The following is a 23,202-nucleotide window of genomic DNA, read 5'->3' on the forward strand; positions in this document are numbered from 1 at the left end:
GGGACAAGGATTCAAGGTACAAAGACCACTCCTACATTTTTTATATAAAATTAATCTGTACTAATGACAGTTTAGCTACAACTTCATAATAGTAGCTAAAAAAGGCATTTGCTTGAGCATGACCAAGCATGTTTAAAAATCCAAAGGAGTGTTGTTAAAAAATGGGACTGTGTAGTAACAAAGGTTAACACCAAACTTTCCAATTGGAAGACTAAGTAACTGAAATAATGGATAAACAAAAGATAATTTAGGGTTTTTTTCATTGGTTAATAACTTTTTTTTTTTTAATAGCACATAAAAAAATGCAGTTCTCAGATTTAGTCTAAAATAAAGCTCACACGAAGTGAATTCTTTCTCAACATCTCTTTGCAGCAGTTCTCCAAGCAGTTGCAAAGGTCTCAGCAATAGCTGTCTACTGAGGGCAAATTTCAGTCCTTGCTGCCAGTACCTCAAGGTGCACAACCTCCCTATTTACTGCATTCTCTGCCCAGCAAGAGAATACCCAAAGATCATGTGGAGCAGGTGATGGAACCCCCTGGGAACCTGTGTGTCAGAACTAATATTTGCTAATTTTCTAGGGGATGTGAAGCCAGAATGGATGTGTGTCTGTTTCCTGACTGCTTGTGACAAGGAGGAAATACAAAAGAAAGAAAGAACTGCTAAATGTTAACAAGCAGCTCTAGCAGCTACTGCAATAGGTAAGTGCCGTAAAGAAAAGGGTGATGGGTGTTGGCACAAAAATATTTCTCTAGACTAATTTCATTGCAGTGCTTCCCCCTTAAATGAGGATCTGAAAATTTATTAAAGAAACTATTCTGTTAAAAATCAGGACTAGTGCTCTAAATCAACAAGACCATGCTAATGGCAGTTTGAAAATATGGGAGAAATAGTTGTTTCTCAGTTAGCATTTTCCAGTGAGGGGAAGGGAAATGTTTGCAACTCAGTGAGGCATAAAAAGCACCACAGTTCAACTGAAGAAAAATCTTGAAGTATTGGATGTTTGGTGAACTATAGGGAGTTCAGTTAAACTATTTTAAAGGGGTTTTCTGTTGGGTTTTTGTTTGGTTTTTTTGTTAATGAGCAGATAATACCCTTAACACTGTGGCAGCTTTCTCCTGCTTATCTGGAGTGGATTATAAAAGAGATGACTGTAAATAGAATAAAAGGTGGAAGACAAGAAAGAGCCTGCTTGCAGAGAAGGACTGGTCTCTGGTCATTTAAAGTGATGCCTTTTTGTTATTGTGTTTTTGCTAAGTGTCACCACATTTTACAGGCTTATAGAACATTGTTGCACTCTTTTTTTTTTTTTTTTCCCCAGCCTACCAAAAATACATTTTGAATCATGGAAAATTTTGATGAGCAGAAACCAATACATTTATCAACACAGTAATATTGCACTATGAATTTAAAGTTAAATATGAAGAAATGTGGATAGATTTTAAAACTAATAAATTGTTTCAAGCTTACAATCAGCAAAGAGAAACCTTCACAAAGAAAGGAAAGCTAAGGCTGCTCAAAACTTGCCAACTCTTTGGATGCTCACATATGCTCAGAGTTTTTAGGCCTCCTATTACAAAAAGTTCATTTGTAGGTTGGCCAGAACAGCAAAACCACTGCATAAGTTGGGTACAGAAAGGAAACCATTGCAGTGATCAGCAGTGTGTGATTTAGCATTTTGAGAGTCAAAGAGGCTCTTGTGATTGCTCCTGTTTTAGGCTGTGTGTTTCAAGCCCCCTTTCATATTGTGCACAGCTGCTAACACTTACAGTTTGGGGGTAGTGTTGACACAGGAGCACAAAGGGTTGAGATATTGCTCACTTACTACCAGGGTGGGAGGTCAGGGGGAGGACACGTGGGGGTAGGAGTTTTCCAAAGCAAAATCTCTGCAACACTATCTCGTGACTATGGCTAAGGAATATTTTCTTCACTGCAAATTTATGATCAGGGTAGACCATGCCTCTCATTCAATGGTTCTGTAGATTCAGGTATTCTCAGGGAAACTTGCCAGGCAGTTGCAAATCTACCATGCTGCCACAAGCTGAAGCATAATCATGGCAATGCTACTTTTGCATTCATGTAGGATTTGGAATGCTAGTTGCAAGTACTTCAATAGACAAGAATGAGTGATCTTGATATTTAAAAAAAAAACAAAACTTTTCTATTTTAGACCCAGGAGTTGCTGAAACTGGAAGTAGGATGTTTAAATTTTTGCTGCTTATGAAGAAGCAGTTGTTAAACTGTTCACTTGGAAAAGTAACTTTTTGAGCTGTAACAATAAAAGCTTAATGTGAGATATGAAGTATTCTACAGGAGATGAAAACCAGTTGCTGATAAGGAGTCTAGAGCACTCTTGTGCAGGTGAACAGGGTTGGAATGCCAGATCACAGGACACACAGAAACATGAACAAGACGTGGCCCCTCTGAGTGTGGCTCACTTTAATTATGCTGGTTAGACCTCTCCAGTGATGGGTATCTGTAACATCAGACTGTAGTTAATTTGGGAGACGCAAAGAGAGAACACGATTTTTAAGTTGTTGGACTGCAGGAGCTTTGGCATTTTCCACATTATGTTTGGACCTGGGAGAGGTTCTCACAGCCTTGCAACTCTGGACATTTTCACTAAATAGCCCATAAGAAAGCAAGGTGAGGATGGCTGCACTTGGGCTGAAGTGAAAGACAGTCCAGAAAACTGTCTAGTCTGTAGAGAAAGACAGATTGTTTGCAAAATTACTCAGGTCAGGAATTTAACCAAACCCTGAAGGACCATCTTTTCAGTAGAATAATTTGCTAGAGAGAGGAAATCTAGAGAGCTTAGACATAACCTTTGTAACCTCAAGGGCTTTCACGCAGTGTTTGGTAGTGACCTGAAAAAATGCTGTTCTCATGGATGAAGGTCCTAAAAAGGAAAGAAAATAATTTGTTTTATGTATAAAACCTGCAGATAAAAATCATATTTATTTCTGCAAGAATTAAAGCATTCCAGCAGATAAGGACTCTTAGCTGTACTCTGTGTAATGCTTCCAAGCATGACTTGACAATCCGAGGAGAAAAAAAAAGCAGAACTCCTTTGAGGAGTCCAATAAAATACTGATACACACATATAAGAAGTAATGGATGGGATACCTTGAGTCTACAGACTTTATTAGGAGTTGTTCATAAGGAATAGATGATGTGATAACAAGGATTTCAGTAAAATTGCCTCAATATAATGATTGTATGATGTGCTGACTAAGAAAGACTTTGAAGCAAGAAGCAAAGAAACAATTTCCATCTGTTCAAAACTGTTAAACATTCTTTATAAATACAGGATTAAAGGAAAAAAACACCTGATTTCAGCATCTGTTTCTTTTCAAATGGAATCAAATGGAGGTTAGTAAACTTCTCATTGTTGGAGTGGTTTTAGTGGGGTTTTTAGGTTGGTTTTTTTTTTTTTTTTTCAAAACTGAGGTTAAAAAAAGGGGGCAATAGTATGTCCAATAGTAACAACTTGGAATTGTGTTCATAGAGAAAGAATTTAAATTCCTATCCAAAACGTGTTTTCCTGTAAAAGTCAGAAAACGTGAAAAAAACCTCAAAACTTTGAAGCTAAAGAAATGTATAAAATGACCAAGTTGGTGTTCTTCAACTGGCAAACAGAGTTGCCTGTAACCTCCAGGTTATTCTTACAGTGTGTGACAGTCACTGCAGAGAGCTGCAGTTTCATCTGATCACTATGAGGCCTTCACAAATACTTTCTCCTTCAGCTTTATTTCTTTGCATAGTCTATGTACCATAAACTGTTGCTAATATTTAGCTTATGGTAACTGTGATGCTAATGCTAAACTATGCCACTAAATTAGTTAATTTTACTGCTTGCTGAAAATTGAGAGGCTGGAGTTGAAAAAGTAGGATTTTTTTTTTCCTTGAGGTATCTTGCTAATTCTAATCACCATCAGAATTCCCCCTTTAACCAGCATGATCCAAAACAGCCTACATTGCCACTATCAGAGTGCAAACCATCCATCTGAAGATGTTTAAGGCCTTGGCTGTAAAGTGTCTGACTGGACTTTCTCTCCATTCTGCAAAGCATCCAGGAAAGTGCTGCTGTATAAATGGATTCATAAAAGTCTCATGAGCAAGGCCAGTCCTTGACTTTGTCTCTTCTTTCATTTCTTCTCATGACCTGTTGTCTAGAATTGCTAACCTGTCAAGTTCAATTTGAGTTGCTGCAGTTTAGATGTTTACTAGATAAGCTGTTACTTGCATTATTGGCTTTTGTCCTCTGCAAGGAAATAAAACACTTGGAAACTGAAAGAGATGGGGAAACACACACAGCTTTAAAACATTGCAGGGCAAAAGTGTTATGATGTGGAGATGTCAACCAGAATTAAAGTAGTTGCCTATTTGAGCTTGATATTGTTACTTTGAATTTATATTGATGCCAGAGTGGAAGCATAATTTTAGCATTCTTATATACTTCTCCCTTCTTTTCAGTCAAGCGTATTACAGACAGAAGTTTGACTGTAATTGATATCTTCTGGTTAAATGCATATGCAGAAAATAAAGGAGACAGAGGTTTACAATGGCTGAAGCCACAAGCCATTTATGTCCATGGCAGATAGAGATACCATGTAAAATGTGTACATTTTCAACCATGCTTATTAGCAAACAGAAATAAGTTCTGGTTTTAATAATAAAGAGTTACAGAAAGAAGATCACACTTATGAAAAACAAGGAACTTGGTAATGGTGAGATGGGTAAAATTGTAGGTTAACTTCACACATGGTGTTAGGGAATCCCCACTGCTTCAGGGTTTTTAAAACTATCCAAAATATGATGCATGTTCTCTAGCATAATCTGGGACAGACAAGGCTGAACAATGAATGACTAAAGCTCCTGCCCTATCTCACTATCTACTGAGTACTAATATCCACAGTATGACCTGTAATAATCAGTGATATTAACAATTTTGTGACAATTTCTTAAAAATTACTGTTGTGATACAAAAGAGATTTGGTTCATTTTTACATGGAACAAATCAACAGGGGTGGTTGTAATGTTCCCTTAACTTTCTAGAGATTCGTGTATTCCAGAAAAAGTCAATATTGAGTTTTAGGACCTGAACACAGGAAGAGATGCTGCTCTGCACTGAGAAGGTGTGTGGATGGTCTTAGTTCTTGGCAAATGGAGGTAATCAGACTACAGTGCCCCACTGGGGCCTAAGTGAGATGTGGTAACTACTCTTATGTAAGTTCATGTCCAAATTTACTAAGTGCTGGTTTTCCTGTGCAAGGATCTAGTTTTCATTGTTGTAGTACATCTAAGCAGATGACTAGTTGTACTAAGTAGTTATTTTTGGCAATTGTTATTTTTTAACTTGGAATAACTCGATTTTTCAAAGTAAAAATGTTTTCCTTAGTAGTAAAACTTTGCAATTGTACTTCAGTACAAGGCATAGTTTTTTAAAAATTACATTGTGCTCTCTCAAGTACTTGTATTGTCATTGAGTAGAATAATAGCTTTAGAAGTATTTGACTTTTTCTGTACTTTTACAGTTGCATGTTTAATGAGGTCTGACATTAACTATCCAACAATTTTGCATATTCATTTTGATAATCACTGTACAATTAATAAGGTCCCATGATAAGACCAGTGAAGTTGCACTGAAGCTGTATTAAGCTGATACTGCCATTTTTCATGAGAAAGCTTAGCTATAAAATATAATATGACTTGCCTGAAGCCACACAGCAGCAAATCTTTAAGAAAGCCAGAGTGGGTTTGGATTTATTCTTTGTATCTTTTGCTTTAAATATAAGATATATTTCTTCTTCCAAATAAGGTAAGAGATGCAGGGAGAAATTATCGTGGTTGTATACCCAGAAAGAATTAGATTATGCAGTAGTGTACATTAGCATATATGTTTGCACTTGCAAGTTAAGATCAGTCATCAAAAATTTCATCCTAAATGAAAATTTTAATAAGTATGTGCATTTGAACAACTATACAGCTTTATTATCCGAACTGTGGCTTTCTCTAAAAATGCATAAATATGCATCTACTTGAAGGATTTCTAATATTGCAATATTAAAATTCTTACTATCAATAAAAAAAAAAATCTGTGGAGCAACAAATGATTTTTCCATATGCAAAAATCTTTAGAAATGTGTGGTCTGAAAATGAGACATTTCCAAATAAAATTGAGCTATGCAGAAGAAATTGAGGGAAAAGTCCTTAAGGTGACTTTTAAATGAAAATGAAATGTCTTTTAGTAAGTTTCAGAGGTACAATATTACAGACTAGTAGAATTGTATCTCATTAATTTCAAACACAGATTTTATGTGAGGCTATTTGATTATAATTTGATTATCTGACCCTGTAATTAAAGTTTATTGCCAATTTCAAAGCTTATGTGTAAAATGAACTGGTTTTCTTCAAAGCAATATACAATCCATTGGAGTCATTGACTTCTAGTTTTGCATTTAAATCGAAAAGTCTGTTATAACATGACAAACAGGTTCAGTTTTTGATCATTAATCCTGCTAAGCAATATTCATAAATTCAATTTTGAATCAGTTGGAATACTTTTCTTTTATTAGTTTCTGTGTTATTAAATGAGATTGTTTCTGACTAATATATTTCTGGACTCAAACTGTAGCTCCAAGCTGTTATTCAAATCAAATAACATGCCCCTTACTTGTGCCTAGCACTAATAAATGCCAACTTGTGATACATTTGCTGGAGACTGTCACGAATATTAAAGGAGGCAATAATGCCACTAATGTCTCATAAGTAAGCTTATTTTTCTAAAGGGCTGAAATCAGTCATCCTACTGAGGGGGGCAAAGGGGGAAGAGCCTTTAAGACTTAAAGCCTAAAGCATTATTTTACTCAGCTAAACATTATTATTGAGGAGGTAAATGACTAAGAAATTACCAGTGCAGAGGATGAAAAATACAACATGTAACTTCTGGTGCCACCCTGAGCAACAGAAATGCATCCACTGGCTAAGCACATGCTGGGCTTGGTAGACTTGCATGTTCATTGGTTTGTAGGCATGTTTTCCTCCTTCTGAGGGTTTGAATTAAAGGAAGAAAAAAAAATTCAACACCCTTTTGCTGTTATTGTCAACCACCTACTTCAGTTCTTTTGAGAAATTACTGGTAATAGTTAGGAGGGGTTGGTACAGAACACGAGTGTAATATGTTGGCATGGAATTATCTAAACAGGATTTACTTGTCCAAGTTGTCATCCCACAAACTGGGCAATTTGTGAAGGAGTTTATTGGCTGGAGCTGGGAGTGTGACTGTGCCTGAGAGACACAGCATGGATCCTACCTGTGTACCAAATGCATACAAGGGCAATGCTGAGATTCAGACACAATTATTCTGATTTCTCCTATATCAGAATATCCCCACCGTCCCCCCCCCTTTTTTTTTTTTCCTGGAGGTAGAATACTGGTAATGAGTGTCCATTCTAGGACTCTGTGTACTCTTTAATGAAACTTTGAGCCATGTATTTATCCCTTTGTTCCTCTGGGTTTTTTCCCCAAAAATTTGCTATTTAATTTTAAAAGAGGCAGTTGTGGATTATATTTTGTGCAGTTGAGTTCTTAGCTTTCCTATTTAATCAAAAGTTCTGTGTAATAACCTTGCATTTTCTTTTCAAAAATAATATAGAAAAATCTCATGCCTATTAAAGTTCAGTAGTGCCAGTATCACAGAATGTACTAAAATAAATGATAGGTTCTAGGAGAGTGACTAATGTATTTGGTTATGGTTGAGGGGGTTTTCTTTATTCTTACATTCAAGGTGTTTATTTTAATGGGGATGGATGAAAGCATTGAGAAACAATCTGGTGGTCTGTTTTGTGACTGCCTTTAGCTGCACAAGCTGCTGGGTGTTGTGCAGGATGTCCTGCAGTTGGATTTGCTCTCCCAGTGGTCTGTGAGCTCTGTTGCATGCCAGGCTGGGCTGGCTGTGCCCTGCCTGCAGCCCTGCCACCCCCCTGGGCAGCTCACAGCTCATGTCAGGCAACAAGGGATACCCAGGAGGCAGCAGCACTTTGCCCCTGAGCTAACAGGGAACCCCTGGCACAACTCCCCTTTTTTCTCCAGTTTTTCATGTAAAACAGAAACTAATCATGACTTATCATCATTAGAGATATTACTGAACTCTCTGGAGCTGAGGTGGAGCTACAGTTCACAAAACAGATGAACACTACTTGCCTAAACTGTAATTTAACTGGCTTTTGTTTAGTGTTTTTATTTTAATTCTAAATTGTTGCCTACCTTAACAAAGACTGTGATCCTCCCCACAGAGGGATTTGTGTCAGTCCCTCCTCTGCCTAATATTTCATTATTTCTGAAGTGCAGTGGAAGATTTGGTTTGAATGCTCCTATGTTATTTTTTCAATGGCAATTTTTTTGTTATTATAGACATAATTCTTAGTTCTCACAATGAATACAGCAAGGTGACAGACTGTCATAATAATGCAGATTATGACTGATAGCATGTGATCCTAAGCTTGGATAGTATGATGCATAAATGACTTGAAATGTATTTATATTTCCATCTTCTTGTGACCAAGATTAGTCCACAAACTGTGAGTGAGAACAGCCTCAGCCTGCATGGTAAGAAAGGCCATTCAAAAATGACTTTGGTATCTAATTATTTTATCTACATAACAGTAGCTGAGTTTTCCCATCTACTTGAGAACTCTGTCATATGCTGCCCTGCTTTGATATTACCAGAGAAGCTGAACTAGGCCAGGGTTTAGTGGCCAGCTCCAGTTCAACATGTAGCTTTCTCTAACAACAATTTAGTATTTCTTTTCTCTCTACACTTTCTTTCAGACTTTTTAATTAAAATTAAGTTATTTTGGAAGCAGCCTAGCACAGTAGGCCAGTAAAGCCTGGCAAATAGCAAAGGCCAGTATTAGTGCACTGATTGCTTGGAATTGCTCAAGAAGCTTTGTAAGAACTCCAGAACAATGAAAGGTTTTTCCTAAATAAAATATTAGGGATCTGGGGCCAGTTACATTGGCAAGTCGTGGCTGGCTTCTGCTGTACATTTGCTGAGATGTGCAGGGTTCTGGGCTTTTTATCTCTAGAGCCATGAATTAGATTATAGAAATGTACAGCCAGCAACATTTTGATTTAGTCCTCAATTCCTCATATCTTGCAAGTTTTCTGGAAGAGTAGATATTTGAAATTGCTCTTAGCACATGCCTACTCTTCAATATGTACATAAATACTTCCTAACTGATTGTGGGAATAGTAAGTCTGAAAAATAACACTAATGTTAGTGTTTTCTTAAGGTAATTGTCTACTCATCATTACTTCTTGAGAAAAATCAATTTAATTCTTCAGAAAAAAGGGATCATTAGAAGATGTGTTTGATATTTAATAAAAAGTTAATTAGGCTTGGCATGACTATTTAAACATTGCATAGGTTGCATTCTGGTTTGAAGTTTATTTTAGGGAAATATTATGATAGTGATTATTATAACATCTAGTTATCTGCCTCAAAGGATCCCTGAAAATAACTGAGGAAATAATTTTAGAAAATGAATGTAAAATGTTCTTCTTATTCATATTTCAGCTTTGTAAACATTTCTTTTCCAGTCCTGGAAAATTTTTGTTCCTGCTACATTTTGTGCTAAAATAGTAAGATGGATGAGATTGTAATGACACAAGGAAAGTCAGGTCAGTGAATGCTACTGGCTGCACACTTCAAGGATGTGACTATCTCAGATTATGGTCTAAAATTTGTCTTCTCTTTGTTTGATTGAGTTTTTTTCTTTTCTTTTCTTTCCTTGCAGTATAATCACCCTTACTACACTTGAGAATCAATCCTGGCTCCACAAAAGCAAGGAATGAAGACTGTATTCCCAAAGGACTACCTGATATTTGCATACCCCTAAAAGCAGCCTTGCAAAGCGAGTCAACTTTTTCAACAGCCCAGGAGTCATGAAAAGGTTAATGTCTGGTTTTGCTTAATTTATCCACTTGCCTATCCATACTCATTCTGCACAGAATTTACAGACATATGATTTTTTGAAAAAAAATTGAATTGTTTTCTCACAGTGAACAGATTGCCTTCTGCAAGTGTTGCCTTCTGCAAAATGTTCAGCTTTTCACTGTAATCCCAGATACTCTCCTTTTCTTTTCTTTTTTTTTTTTTTTCAGGGGATCATAATATTTTTACAAAGAAATAAGGCTTACATAGAATTCAATCATCCTCTTGGTCCTACTTTTCTAACTGTAAAAACTTTGGGAACTTTCCCTTTCTAAATTTTCAGAAAAATGAGGGAGCTGTGTGTGCATTACTTAAATCTTCAATGGAAGAAGTGCACACCCAGCATTCCACTGACAATCTTAAAGATGCCTGATAACCAGGAGGGCCATGTGCAGATCCAGCCATGCACTAAAAATGGAAGGTGCTTCACTACTCTGAACAAAAGGGGTTCTATTTGAAGTGTGATGGAAGAGATAAATGTAAATACAAAAGCCTTCTATTTTATACTAATTTGTTTTTTTGCAATGATTGGTAAAGCCTTGAAACTCTTTCGTACTCCAGCTTAATATCTCTCCACACTATGGTGGCAACAGGAGAACATATTAATATGATGTTTTAATAAATTTCCATGCTTTAATATTCTATAATAACTTTAAGTAATGTTTTGGCATGCAATTAGCAACATCCCAGTAAAATGAACAAAAATTAACAGTGTCCTCAAATCCACTCTCTGTAGTTTCAGCAAACATCACTGTGTCAGTTAACTTTGAATACATGATTAATATTTTTGTTTCTAATGGCATTAGGTTATAAATTGTCTCTTTAAAGATCTTTTTCTCTTAAAAGAAATTTTGCATTTTACAACATAACATGCACTATTTTGCAAGTGACAGCAGTAATATGACTATAATTTATACCAGAAGGCTCACAAGTGATTTAGGATAAACCCTGAAATTGTTTTATGTAATTAATATTTAGTTTAAATATCAAATACTTTACTTCATATATAAAATTCAGACTCTAAAAATTAATTTAATTGTAAATTCTCAGATTTTGTTCTATAGGAAAAGTTTAGTTTTAGGATGAAATGGTTTAGACTTTAATAAACTTGTTGAGATACTTGTTTAACTGCTTTGTGGTAAAAAATGCTGCATACCAGGGATTAGGTTTTGAGGATGATTCAAATGTGGTAACCAGAGTATTTACTTTTGTATTTAAATACCAGAGTACATCCAGCTGGATACTAATTTGAATATTGGGCACCCTGAAATTGTTTGGTTGTAATATTTCTTAAACATATTTATGAAAAAGAAAAAAAAGTAAAAAATTATATTCAAAGTATTAAACTAGCCTCAAACTCAGAAATAACAATGTTAAAGCATAGAAAATTATTATGCTGACAGTTTTTTCCTGGTGTGTAGATAGTATCCATCTATCTATCTATCTATCTATCTATCTATCTATCTATCTATCTATCTGTCTGTCTGTCTATCATATATATCCTTTTTTACATTTTACTTCAACTAGTGAAAATCCATCAACTGTATGAAATTTGATTCATTTTCATATGAACAAAAAAGTTACTAAATAATTTTTAATAACTGGACTAGGTTGGTAGAGTAACTTGTTTTACTGATTAGTTCCTTTTTGTAGAAATAAGGTCATATGATGATTTTAAGCAATAAATTATAGCATTTAAGTAATTTTTTATTATAACATATGGATTATATAACAAATTATAACAAATACTAGAGGAAATGGATACTTAATATTTTATTATATTCTTCCTTTTTTTTTTTTTTTTTTTTCCTAAGTTCATATACCCCTTGGAAGCTCACTAGAGTTGGAGGGCTCACATCCTGGAAAATATAAGTAAGTTATAGAGACTTTAAGTTTTTTTTTCATCAGGCTACAGTTATTCTGAGCATGTCAGCTCTTGAATGCAGAAGTTTACTTGCACTGTTAAAGCACAGCACAAGAATGAGCTCAGGCTATGCAGAACCTTACAAAGCTGAGCCCTTTGAAATATGTCCAAATAGATATTCAAATCACTCTTACAACATAAATCAAAAATCCTTTCCACGTTTTACAGTGTACTTCATATGACAAGAACATTTCCTCTCAGTCATGATTCTTTTTCAAAGAGTGGAAATCTTCAACTTGATGGTACTTGATGGCAAAAAATGTTCACTGAAGTGTGGCATAACGCTGTGGCTTGTTCACATTCAAATTTGAAGTAATAAAAAATATGAAGGAGTGGAGGGAAAAGATCTATTTATCACATGGTTTATCCACTAAAACAATTTCAACTTGTAAGCCTAAATTTATTCATGATGTTAGTGTCATTGCAGTACAGGAGATTTTATTCCTGCTGCTTTTCTTCCATGGGTGTTGCTGTCAAAGCTTCCCAGTCACCTTGGTTAATTCATTCCATGTGCCAAAAGCAATTATCCAAAGTTCCACGCTGCCTGCAATGATGTGAAACTTTGGACTGTGTGCAGCTATGATGTCATAAGGCAGTCATTAATGTGAGAGTGGCTTACCTGGAGGCCTGAAGGCCCATGCCAATGAATCACATTCCCATAAGAAAGGTATTGATTTAATCATTCTGATGGCAGGCCTGTCAGAAACCTAATTGTCCACTAGAAGTACAAACGTGTAAATGGACATCCCAGCAAAAGGCAGCAATCTTTCTAAGTAACATTTTACATTTATTCAGATCATTCCACTTGTTTTCCTCCTCCTCCTCATGCTCTCAGCCTGAGTCTGTTATTGATATAAAGGTTGAAGCTCAGGCAGCTTAGCTGTTATGTGGAATGACCTTTACTTTTAATATTAATATATTATTGTAAAGTCTATGAGACTCATAAATGCAATTTTAGAATTCATATGAAATGCCATGTGCTGAACCTATTGCAACTTTTCCTCTAGTCCTGTGGCAGGTTGCAAACTATGCGAATTAATATGCATCATATTCTTTCCCCTTTATTTACTTAGAGAGGTTTGCAGAGCAACTTTATCAAGAGTAACATTATCAAGAGCTTTCCTGCAAGCTTCTTTATCATATTCACATCCGTGTCTGCTCGACACTTGTCACTGTCAATCAAATCGCAATAATACGCAGATGATTTGCTCATTTGGTTTAATAAAATCTCTCTGCTTATTTGCACTGCAGTCATTATGCCACATAATTGCTCCGCCGCCGAGGTGAAAGGCAGCCAGTTGCCTGGGGGATAAGAAGAGACTATTGCTATATGAAGGATTTGTTTCTTTGCCTCTGTCTCTCCCTAGTCACTCATATCCCTAAAATTAATATTGTATTTGAATCCAGTCCTGCTATTCTTATGCAGGCTAACATTGTTATTACTTATTATTTGGATGTGAAGTCATTTATTTTTAGTTTTGATGTCCAGGCTGTCAAGCTAAATTTCATTGTGTACTGCCACATACGATTTTTAACTGCCATTTAAACTTGATTCAAAATCCAAATTATGAAGAGAACACGTTCAAAGGAATGGGCTGACAGGAAGTATAGCTACAATTTTTATTTCCCAGGAAATCAAAGTATAGATCTTGTTATTGTTCTGTGGTGGAGATATGTGCAGTTCTCATACCTCATAATCTTTTTTGTATTGGCTGGACACTGTGATTCAGAAAGAGAAAAGGGGGGGCTATTTATGCATATGAGCAACCCTTAAGGTGCAAAACAAAGGCATTCACTTCCAGAAATGATATAGCACAGAACTAGCTCAACTGACTGCTGTAAATTCCTGAATGATTTGTACTCCATTTTCCAGTAGATTCTACTATGACGGATGGTGGAAATAAAAATGAGGAATCTATCCCTGTAACACAAACCTTGGCTCCTTCACTGCACAGTTAATAAATCAGTCACTGCCATGTGATAATAATTACCAGCCCATACTTTTGGGGTGATTCCACTCAGTGGCACACTCGTTAGGAGCCTAAAGTACTTCATATTCAAATGTATTCCAAAGAGCAAGTGCTTAGTGTTTCTTTTAAAGAAAATTAAAACCTAGGCTAAAATTCCATATGAGAAACTATGTCTATGTTCAGCTTTCCTATTTTTATTCAAAGTCCTTCATTGAGCTTAACTGGGACTCTGTTGGTAGGCCAGAGGAACTGCTAATGCTTTAAAGCTGTTGACCTTGAGCATACATTTTTATTTGTATAAACCCAATCTAATAGTGTTCAGATATAGAGAGAAAGAGTGATGAGTGCAATATTAACATAGGGACAGTTCATGGGGAGCTCATTAATTCACAGAAGTCCCAAAAAAGGGTAATAAGTCACCTCCAGCCTTTCTGGTCAGCCATTACAGTTCATCCAGTCAATGTGATACTGAACCCAAGTAGCAAGATTTTAAAAAGTATTATACTGTGAGATTACCATGCTCACTTTGTAGAAATCAAGAGATGTAATTCCATTCAGTAGCTAAAGTGGTTAATCACTCTCACTATTAAAATATTTACTGAATGTCTTATTTGAAATTGGTTCTTGTTATGGCTTTCCACACTAGATTAAAGATATTTATCTCCCAGAATTTTTGCTCTTTTTTTATTGTCTTGTAATTGAGTTCTTTCTCAGTAGTGTTTAGCAAAATTAATAGATCCCTTAACATATCCCTGGTCTCTCCACCAGCTTTCTATGTGTACAGGGCTCTTCTTTTCTCACAGGTAAGTAATTACATCAGTTATCTAAGCAGTGTTTTGTATAAAGTTAACCTCTTTTCCAGGGGACAAGGAGGCATAGATGTGGTGATGATCAGCTAATATTGAGCTTTTTTAGTTCTGATTTGATTGGGGTTTTTTAATTATAAGAAAAGACTGCATTTATATTTTTTCATTTAGTATTTGGTTTGCATTTTTGAGCATATCTGTGAAGCAGTTGTGATCATCCTCTAGGTACATATCTTGATTAGTATTGACCACTGTGAACGATTAAATATTTCTATTACCCAAGTATGCTTGTAAATTATTTCTCAGGGAAAAATGTATTAGGTCTGTTACCAGCCCATGATATAAAACATTCTAGATTTGCCAGTGTGTGCAGTGGAGCTCAGCTGGGCTGTGTGCTCAGACCCCAGCCATGCCATGTGGGCTCTGGGTATCAGAACACTCCAGCCAGGTGCCACAACACAGCTTGCCTAGGCTGCTTCTGCTTCATGAATGATCTTGCATTCCACATGGCAGTACAGATTTATTCTAACTCAGGACTCTGATTGTCCTTCCTGAATAACAAAATGTTCAACAAAGGAAATGGTAAAAGCACCTGCATTTCTTTCAGGTAGTTAAACATATAGCTGGAGATCGAGTGAGCAGGAAAGGGAGATGACAGTTTTTTCTCTTAAGTTTGAGACAACTAAAGATCTTTCCAGCACTCTGCATAGCTGTTACAGTTTACACAATATTTTTTTTTTTTTTCTCTAGAAAACAGTTTCCCATCTTGTCCTCTTCCATATTTACCTTTGCTGTCATACTGTGTTCTGCCCCAAATAGCTGGTCACTGCAGACAGGTTATGAAGCTTGAGGTCTTATGAAGGAGATCAAGTAGTGAACAGGTTGGTCTGAAAGGTTTTAGCATCTCTCCATCTTTGGAGATATTGAAACCACAGCTGGATGTGGTCCTGAGCAGTCTGCTCCAGATGGCCCTGCTACAGAGCAGGAGGATTGGGCCAGACAATCTCCAGAGGACCATTCCAAACTCATCCTTTCTGTAATTCAAGGATGCAGAGGTGCCATATGTCTTTCAAGAGCTTTTTACATAAAGGGATAAACATAGAAAATTATCTATTATCATTGTTTGTGAGGAAACAATTTTACAGTGAGATCAAATCATTAGTCTGCATTACTGTTCATAAAGAACTTTATTTTGCCTTAACACATGTCTGTAGAGGGAGTTGTTTGTTTGTTTCTGGGGTTTGGGGATTTCTTTGTGGGGTTTTTTGGTTTTGTTTTTGTTGTTGTTTTGTTTTGTGTTGGGTATTTTTTGTTGTTTCTCTCTTTTTTTGGTGGGGCGAGGTAAAAAATGCACATCTACTTAGCTAATTTTAGGCCATACTATAGCCACAGAAAATTTCAACAACATGCCCTAAAGATTGCCTTGAAAAAAACTAAAAATCCTTATTTCAGATTAATCACAAAAACACTCAGAGAGGAAGAAAGGAGAGCTTAATTTTCCTGTCTTCATGGTGGGTTTTGATCATTCCTAATCTCTAATATTAAAAATATCTTAATTTTAAATATGTTTATTTTGTCATGGTGGCTGATTTGGCTTTATAAATGTAATGAGTGTTAGGAAGAAATGCTGACTATTGTGTGGGTGATGGTTTTCCCACATGGAAGTTCAGCTGCTGTGTTGCTATTGTCTGGATGTTGGCTCGTGTTCTCTTTTCTGTACACAAGCCATTGTATGTTCCTTTCCAAGAGCATCCTTATGTGATATACAACAGGAAGTAGCAGCAGTTATAAAACAAAAATGTTGCCTGTATTTTTTGTAGAGATATTTCAGTTTCAGACAAATTAGCATATTGAATTATACACTGCAGTAGGAAAAATAATATTAGTTTGTCTAAGAATACAGTGCTTAGTTTGGTGTGCAGCTGCCACAATTACTTAAGAAATGTATTGGTGTGTTTGAATTAGCACTCTGAGCATTTACATACACAGACTTGTGAATGCACAGACATACACACTGAGGCTGTCATAAATTAAAGAAAATTGGGAATTTCTGTCCAGAAATTATATTCTGTCAAATACTCAAACCACATGCCTGTGTTCAAAACTCTGGTGAGCAGGATTTCAGAAGGATTGAAAATAAAAATTAATTTATAATGACATAGTCTATAATTAAATAATGAAAAATTAATTAAATTGTGACAGTAGTTCTTTGCTTGACTATTGAATAAGTTACTTGACATTTTTCAGCAATATTCTTGGCTTTAAATTTGAACCAATATATAAAATAACACAGAAAACACTACACTAGGGAATATTCTCTCCAGGATTTTCATAAAAGAGAGAAATCTAATATTATACCCTAGTATTAATTAACATTAGATTTACTATCTGAAAGAAGGTATTTAAAATTCTGCAAAATGAGACGTTTATCTTTTTATAGTCTCTTTCTCATAATCTTCATTTTCCAAAGGCATTAAGGGACCTTATGTTTGCAAAGTGGAAATTATTAGAGATAATTAAGATGAAAGTTTTATTTGACAGAAGAATTCTCATGATGTTTGGAAAGACTCAGTTTAAATCTAATCTCAGTTCACACTGTTGCTTTTTAGAATGAAATGCTGTGTAATAAAACCACAAACAGCCAAGCCAGATTTCAAAACTGCAGAGACATTACTTGTGTCCCTTAAAAAGGAAGAAAAATTATACCTCCCAACCTCTTGTGGATTTAGTAACTGACAAATGTATAGAAGATAAGATTGAATTAAATTATTACTTCGAGGAAATAGATATAACTGAATGGGAGATACAAAATTACACTTATTTACAAAGAAAAGGTTGCAGATGGCACAGAAAAGATACCAAAATTCCAGTGAAAAATAAACCACTTGAAACAGATGGGGACAGAGATGTTCTATTTAAGATTATTTTTTGTCAAGCTAATTTCTTATTCATAGAGGAAATATCTCAAATCTTGTTGAAGTTAACAGGAATTTTGTTGATTTTTAAAATTTGATCTGCAATGTCCCTAAGCATTAATTTGTGACTAGTCAAACTGGTTGTGACTAGTCCAAACTGGGAAGCAGACTGAGGTTCCTCTATCCTGGCTATGATGCAGTAGAAGCCAACAGCAACATCATTTGACTTGCAATTGCTTCCTACTGAGCAAATATTTGATTTTCCACCTACCAGTGTTCATTTTTCTGAGGTTCTTCAGCTATAACTGGATAGAACATTTCAAGTTCTCTGAGTCAGTGTTCTTGCTCCTCTCCTGCTCATTGAAGGGATCCATCTGCAGTGGAACCCAAATGTTACTCTCTTTTCCTGCACTACCCAGCTTGTGTACAGCTTGTGTTGCCTAAAAATTTGAGAACAAATCTGAGATATAACCAGCTCCTATCTGCCTGTTTCCAGGAAAGAATAACCCTAGCACATCTGCCCCAGGTGCCAGGTGTGCAGCCTGTGGGAAGATGCTCAGCTGCTGGTCTTTCTTTTTTCCCTGTGTGCTCAGTATAGCTCTAATAAATGTTTTCTTTATATGCAATTTTCTAAATATATAATATCTACTTATAGTTTAGTTTGAGCCAGAAATGCATATAGAGGATATAGAACTGGGGAAAAAAACCAAAACGGCTGTGTGTGAGGGAGAAGAGTGTTTCTGAGTTTCCATTCAGCCCTTTATGTTTGCCAACATAACTTCTCTGCTCCCAGTTATAAACTCTGAGTCAGAAGCATCAGCTACATTTTCTGTTTGGAGAGATGGAAGGAAGAGAAAGTGTCTTTCTCAGAAGCTTTTCCTTCATTGGAATACGGAGGTCACCAAGGTTAGATGCATGGCAGGGCAGCTGGAAACGGGGACTGGATCACCGAGGGGTGGAGCAGCCCTAGAGACAGGATGGTATGGAGGGGTTGGAATATGCTGTAATATGCTGCTCAGTGGCAACCTTTTATTTAAGCTCAACATCATCTCTGCTTGGAGCTTTATTAACTGAGCTACAACTCTTGGTAGCTGTTCATAGCTGTTCCCTACTGAATGTGAAAACTTCCTTTGCATATTCACCCTCTCTCCCCAGTCTTTACTCTTCATATTCAGCTCTTTGATCAGTCATCTGCTAAGTTTTTTAAATATTCAGCTTTTTAAGATTACCAACCACTTACCTACCTGCTTAATATGTCACTTTACCAGGAAAGCAATAAGAAGATGAAAGGAGGAAAGTGACTTTTGTGTAGAAATATGGCTCAAGGTGTGAGTGGAGAAAAGAATAGGCCTACTTTATTATGTCTTATCATCTCTGAAATTATGTAGTTATTTTTCAGTCAACAAATTAACTGTGATTTTCCATCTGAAAATTATGAATTGGTTTTTGTCTGCCTTTCACTCATCATATCATACCATTACAGCAAACACTGGAGTTCATAATGATATTGTGGAAACTGCTGATCAAAGCTTGTTTACATGGACTGTGTTCACTGATTTGCCAAAGTTGTCTCATACAGATGCACTTTAATAACTATTCTCTGCAAAACTGATTTTTCAAAAAGATTATTCATTCTGATTACTCTGTAATCTTAGTTATCCGTGAGAGTGTGGGATTACGTACATTTTTGTTTAAAAGTTTGTTCTATGTTATTATGATCCAAAATGTTCCATGAAAGGAAGATATTGAGGAAAAAAAACACCCTTATTCATAAGGAAATATTAATTAGAGCTATAAGTTTAGTTTGTCTGAATAACAGCTTATAAAAGTTACCAATGAACAGCTGTGAAAATTCTAAAAGGAGGAATTTTAATTCACCAGTGGACATTCAAAGGTAGGAATTAAATATAGAGGCTTTTATCCTGACAATGTCTCTATTACAAATATATCATATGGATAGGTAGTTTTAATATTAATTTTACATTTTAGGATTTACAAACAGGATTTGTATGATCTTGATAGCTAAGGATCATATTTTCAAAATGTGTGAATAACAAATTGAGTGCATCTCGCCCACCTATCTTTCCTGGGATGTTTTATCTAGCACTTACAAAACCAGTACAATTGGGATCTAAGTCTTAATTTGGGTTTTATTCTGACATTATAAGCCTCTAGTCAGACTCAAGTGTTCAACTTCTTAAAAAATAGTGATAAATTAGTCCTTTCTCTCCTCATAATAGGAAATTACTTTCAAAATCATACTGTGCAGAACCCAAATTCATCTTAGAACTGTAATTCTCACCATTCAAATAAGAGCTATTAGGAAAGCAAATACAAAGGAATAAAAGAGTACAGCAAGTCAGTTTTATAAGTTTCATGGTTCTGAATTCTGCACAGTTGGACTCACAGGAACTGAGGTTTCTAGTTCATAAATTAAGGAATCTAAAATACATTCAGATTTAAATGTTTAATGTATTTTTTCCTGAGTGTGAGACATGTTGAAGGAAGTGTAGTTTGAGGGCTGTGATCTGATCTTTAATTAGTCATTGATAGGAGCTTTGCTAGTCAGGAACCATTAATACAGTCAATATCTCGTGTTGTGAAACACACTGACAGCCTGCAAATGCAGAAGTGTCTGAATATTATACACAAATGTATGCTTTTTATATTAAGTGAGTCTAAGAAAATAGGAGGCTTTCTATGGGGAATAAATAAATTTGATATTTTGTCCTTGTTATAATAGTTTCCTGTTGACTGAGCAGAGACCAACACTAGGTCCTGTGATTCTACCCTAAGAACTAAAGGACAAATTTTGATGATGCAGTTACTGCTGTTCCATCTTACCTCATCCTCAGGGAAAATAGATATGCAATCAAAAGCATTTTTATATTGGTGCAGCTATAGCTGCATCCATTCTAGCAATTCCATTGTAATAAAAAAAAAGAAAATAGGAATAATAAATACATCATCTTGAATCAACACTACTAGTAGAAATAGTTTTCATCTTTACAATCTCTTTATGAAACAACACACCATTTTTACCAAAGTAAAAAAGGAAACAAAAATTTAAACTGTTTACTTGCCTGCTTTTATTTTTACTTCGATTGCTTTATAAAGTGCTGATAGAACGTTCTTGTAGTATACAAATCACAAAGGAATTGTGCTTGAAAGTGCAAAAAATAAAAGTTCAAGGTTTTAACCATGTTTGTAATTCTTCTTTTTAGCTTTGACAAAAAATTAAATACCATCTTTCACCTTTGCATTTCAGGAAGAAGAAGTCCTGTTAATATCAGTAATTATCAAGTAAGGTGTAGGTTATCAGCCTCCTGCAGAAGCACTGGGGACGTCAGTGGGAGTTGAGCAGGGGCGCAGAGCCGGGTCCTTCGTTCGTCCCGCAGCACACGCTGTGTCCCTGCCGCGGAGGTGTTCCTGTCCTGCACCTGCCCGAGCACTGCGCTGGGAGACTAGAGCAGCTGCAGGACACCATCTAGTGGTGCCGAGCCCGAGATAATTACAGACTTTATCTTCCCTCGTCTCTTTTTAGCTCAGATTTCTTCTCTAAACCACAGCCACCACAAGGGGAAAATTCTGGTCCGTTCAGAAGTATCCAGAGTCTTCCCACACTGAACGATTAACCATCACATTGACCATGCCTTCAGTGATACAGCCATAGCACCTGTCCTTCTTCCACAAAGGCACAGGAAGGTGCTTGGCAATTTTGGGGCTTGGATTATGAGTATGTATGGGCTTGGTGTATGAACATTGTGGAAAAATTCCTTACAGTATTTAGAATTCTGGGTGAAGCAGATACAGAGTTATCTAAAAGTAGGAAAAAGGGTATCTAAAAAGGGTATCTAAAGGGTATCTTATGTAGACATGCATTAATCACACAATGTTTGTTACAGGCACCACCCATAGTGAAAGAAATATTTCATGAGATAAATAATATACAAAATACATTCTAGGGCTGATTAATCTCTTAAACTGGTCAAAATACAAATATTTGTTAAGTGGAATTATTTCACATTTGGTGTGACTAGGAAGGGAATCTAAAAAACATTTAAGAAAATTTATTTTCTTAAAGGCTTTTTTCTTTTCAGAATCTAGTTAGCAAAATAGGAAACTTGGGACTGTGGTGGGTTTGGAGAATTAACAATGTTGTGTTCAAAGACCTGATAAAGTATTCCTCACAATCCTTCATACCAAGGTCAAAATGTTATTCCCATTGTAATATAGTTTTGCAACATCCTGAACATGTACAGTCAACACAAAAATGTTGTTCAAGCCACAGAATTTTGCAGGATAAGATCTATGACATCTGCAAAGCATGTAAGTGAGAATTTCATTATCCCCTTTCATTCCTCTGCAAGGTTGGCACCTGATACAGGAAAGGCATTTTGAGGAATGGTTAGGTCTGAAAAGCCCACTGATGGAAGAAACCACATTAAAAATTCTGGATGCACAACCTTCAAAGGAGAGTTGGTGGGAAGAGATTAAGAGCAGGAAAAAGAAAATAGATAGCAGGAAAAAGGTTAAGAAAAAAAGGAGGTAACAAGACTACTTGCAGTGGAAGGCAGATAATTTAGGCTATGAGCCTAAAGGGAAGTTGTGCAGCACTCCAGTGGTGTGGGCAAAGAGCTTACATTTGAAACACTGAAGAACAGGAAATTGCCAAAGGGTTTTAGAAAGTAGTTTAGCCAGAATAATAACGTTATTAACTGAATGAAGACTTTAAAGTGGCATTTTCAGGACATGGGGATAGGAGAAGGTTACAATAATTGAGACAAAGCAATAACCTTAGCATGGTATTTTTGCTCATAGCTTAGGAACAAAAATAAATCCACCCTACATGCATTGATTTTTAAAATTCTCTGTAATCTTTATACTCAAGATAGCATGGATTTTGTTGTCACCTTCCAAACCTTGACAAATTACTTCAGTTTTGGTATAGCACTTTTGTAATTGTTCTAGTGGGCTCAGAAGAAGTCTACAAATAAATACTAACTCCTGAGGTTCATTCTTTTTTCCTCTTTTTCTTCAACAGATTTTAAAGGTATATTTTGTATGTATATCTGTGTGTATGTATTGTTAATATAAATTTACAGTGTGTGTGTATGTACCTGCTCAGCAACAGTATCAGAAGCTGGTATTTTTAATTTAAAAATTAGGTGTTAAATGTGCCAGCAAGTGTACTCTTGTGGCCAGTAAAGGCAGTGGGATCCTGGGGTGCTTTAGGAAGAGCATTGCCAGCAGGTCAGGCAGGGGGTGATCCTGCCCCTCTGCTCAGCCCTGCTGAGGCACATCTGGAGCTCTGGGTCCAATTCTGGGCTCCTCAGTGCCAGAGACATGATGCTCCTGGAGCAGGTCCATCCAGCAAAGACGATCAAGGGACTGGAGCATCTCTCACTCAAGGTGAGGGGGCTGGAGCTGTTCACCTTTGAGAGGAGATGGCTGGGAGGAGCCCTCAGCCCTGACTGGGCAAGGGCTCCGAGCCGGGACCAGAATCTGTTCCTGGTGCCCAGCAAGGGCACAAGAGGAAGGGCAGGAATGATGCTCAGAAGTTCCAGCTGGCCATGAGCAAGGAGTGCTGTGC

General features: G+C 36.3%; 1 long non-coding RNA gene across 3 annotated transcripts; it reads left to right on the forward strand.

Moving 5' to 3' along the window:
- Positions 1-434: 434 nt before the first annotated feature.
- Positions 435-22,621, forward strand: LOC130257937 (uncharacterized). 3 transcript variants are annotated; one of them, XR_008841411.1, is made up of 5 exons: positions 435-698; positions 3,308-3,369; positions 9,601-9,681; positions 9,798-9,953; positions 20,878-22,621. It is a non-coding gene; the product is annotated as an uncharacterized LOC130257937 (long non-coding RNA). The 3 variants fall into 3 exon arrangements; XR_008841410.1 differs by lacking the exon at positions 3,308-3,369 and having other exon boundaries at positions 438-698; XR_008841409.1 differs by lacking the exons at positions 3,308-3,369; positions 9,601-9,681 and having other exon boundaries at positions 445-698.
- Positions 22,622-23,202: the final 581 nt, after the last annotated feature.

Source organism: Oenanthe melanoleuca, chromosome 11 (genome assembly GCF_029582105.1).
Source record: "Oenanthe melanoleuca isolate GR-GAL-2019-014 chromosome 11, OMel1.0, whole genome shotgun sequence".
In the NCBI taxonomy this organism is placed as follows: domain Eukaryota; kingdom Metazoa; phylum Chordata; class Aves; order Passeriformes; family Muscicapidae; genus Oenanthe; species Oenanthe melanoleuca.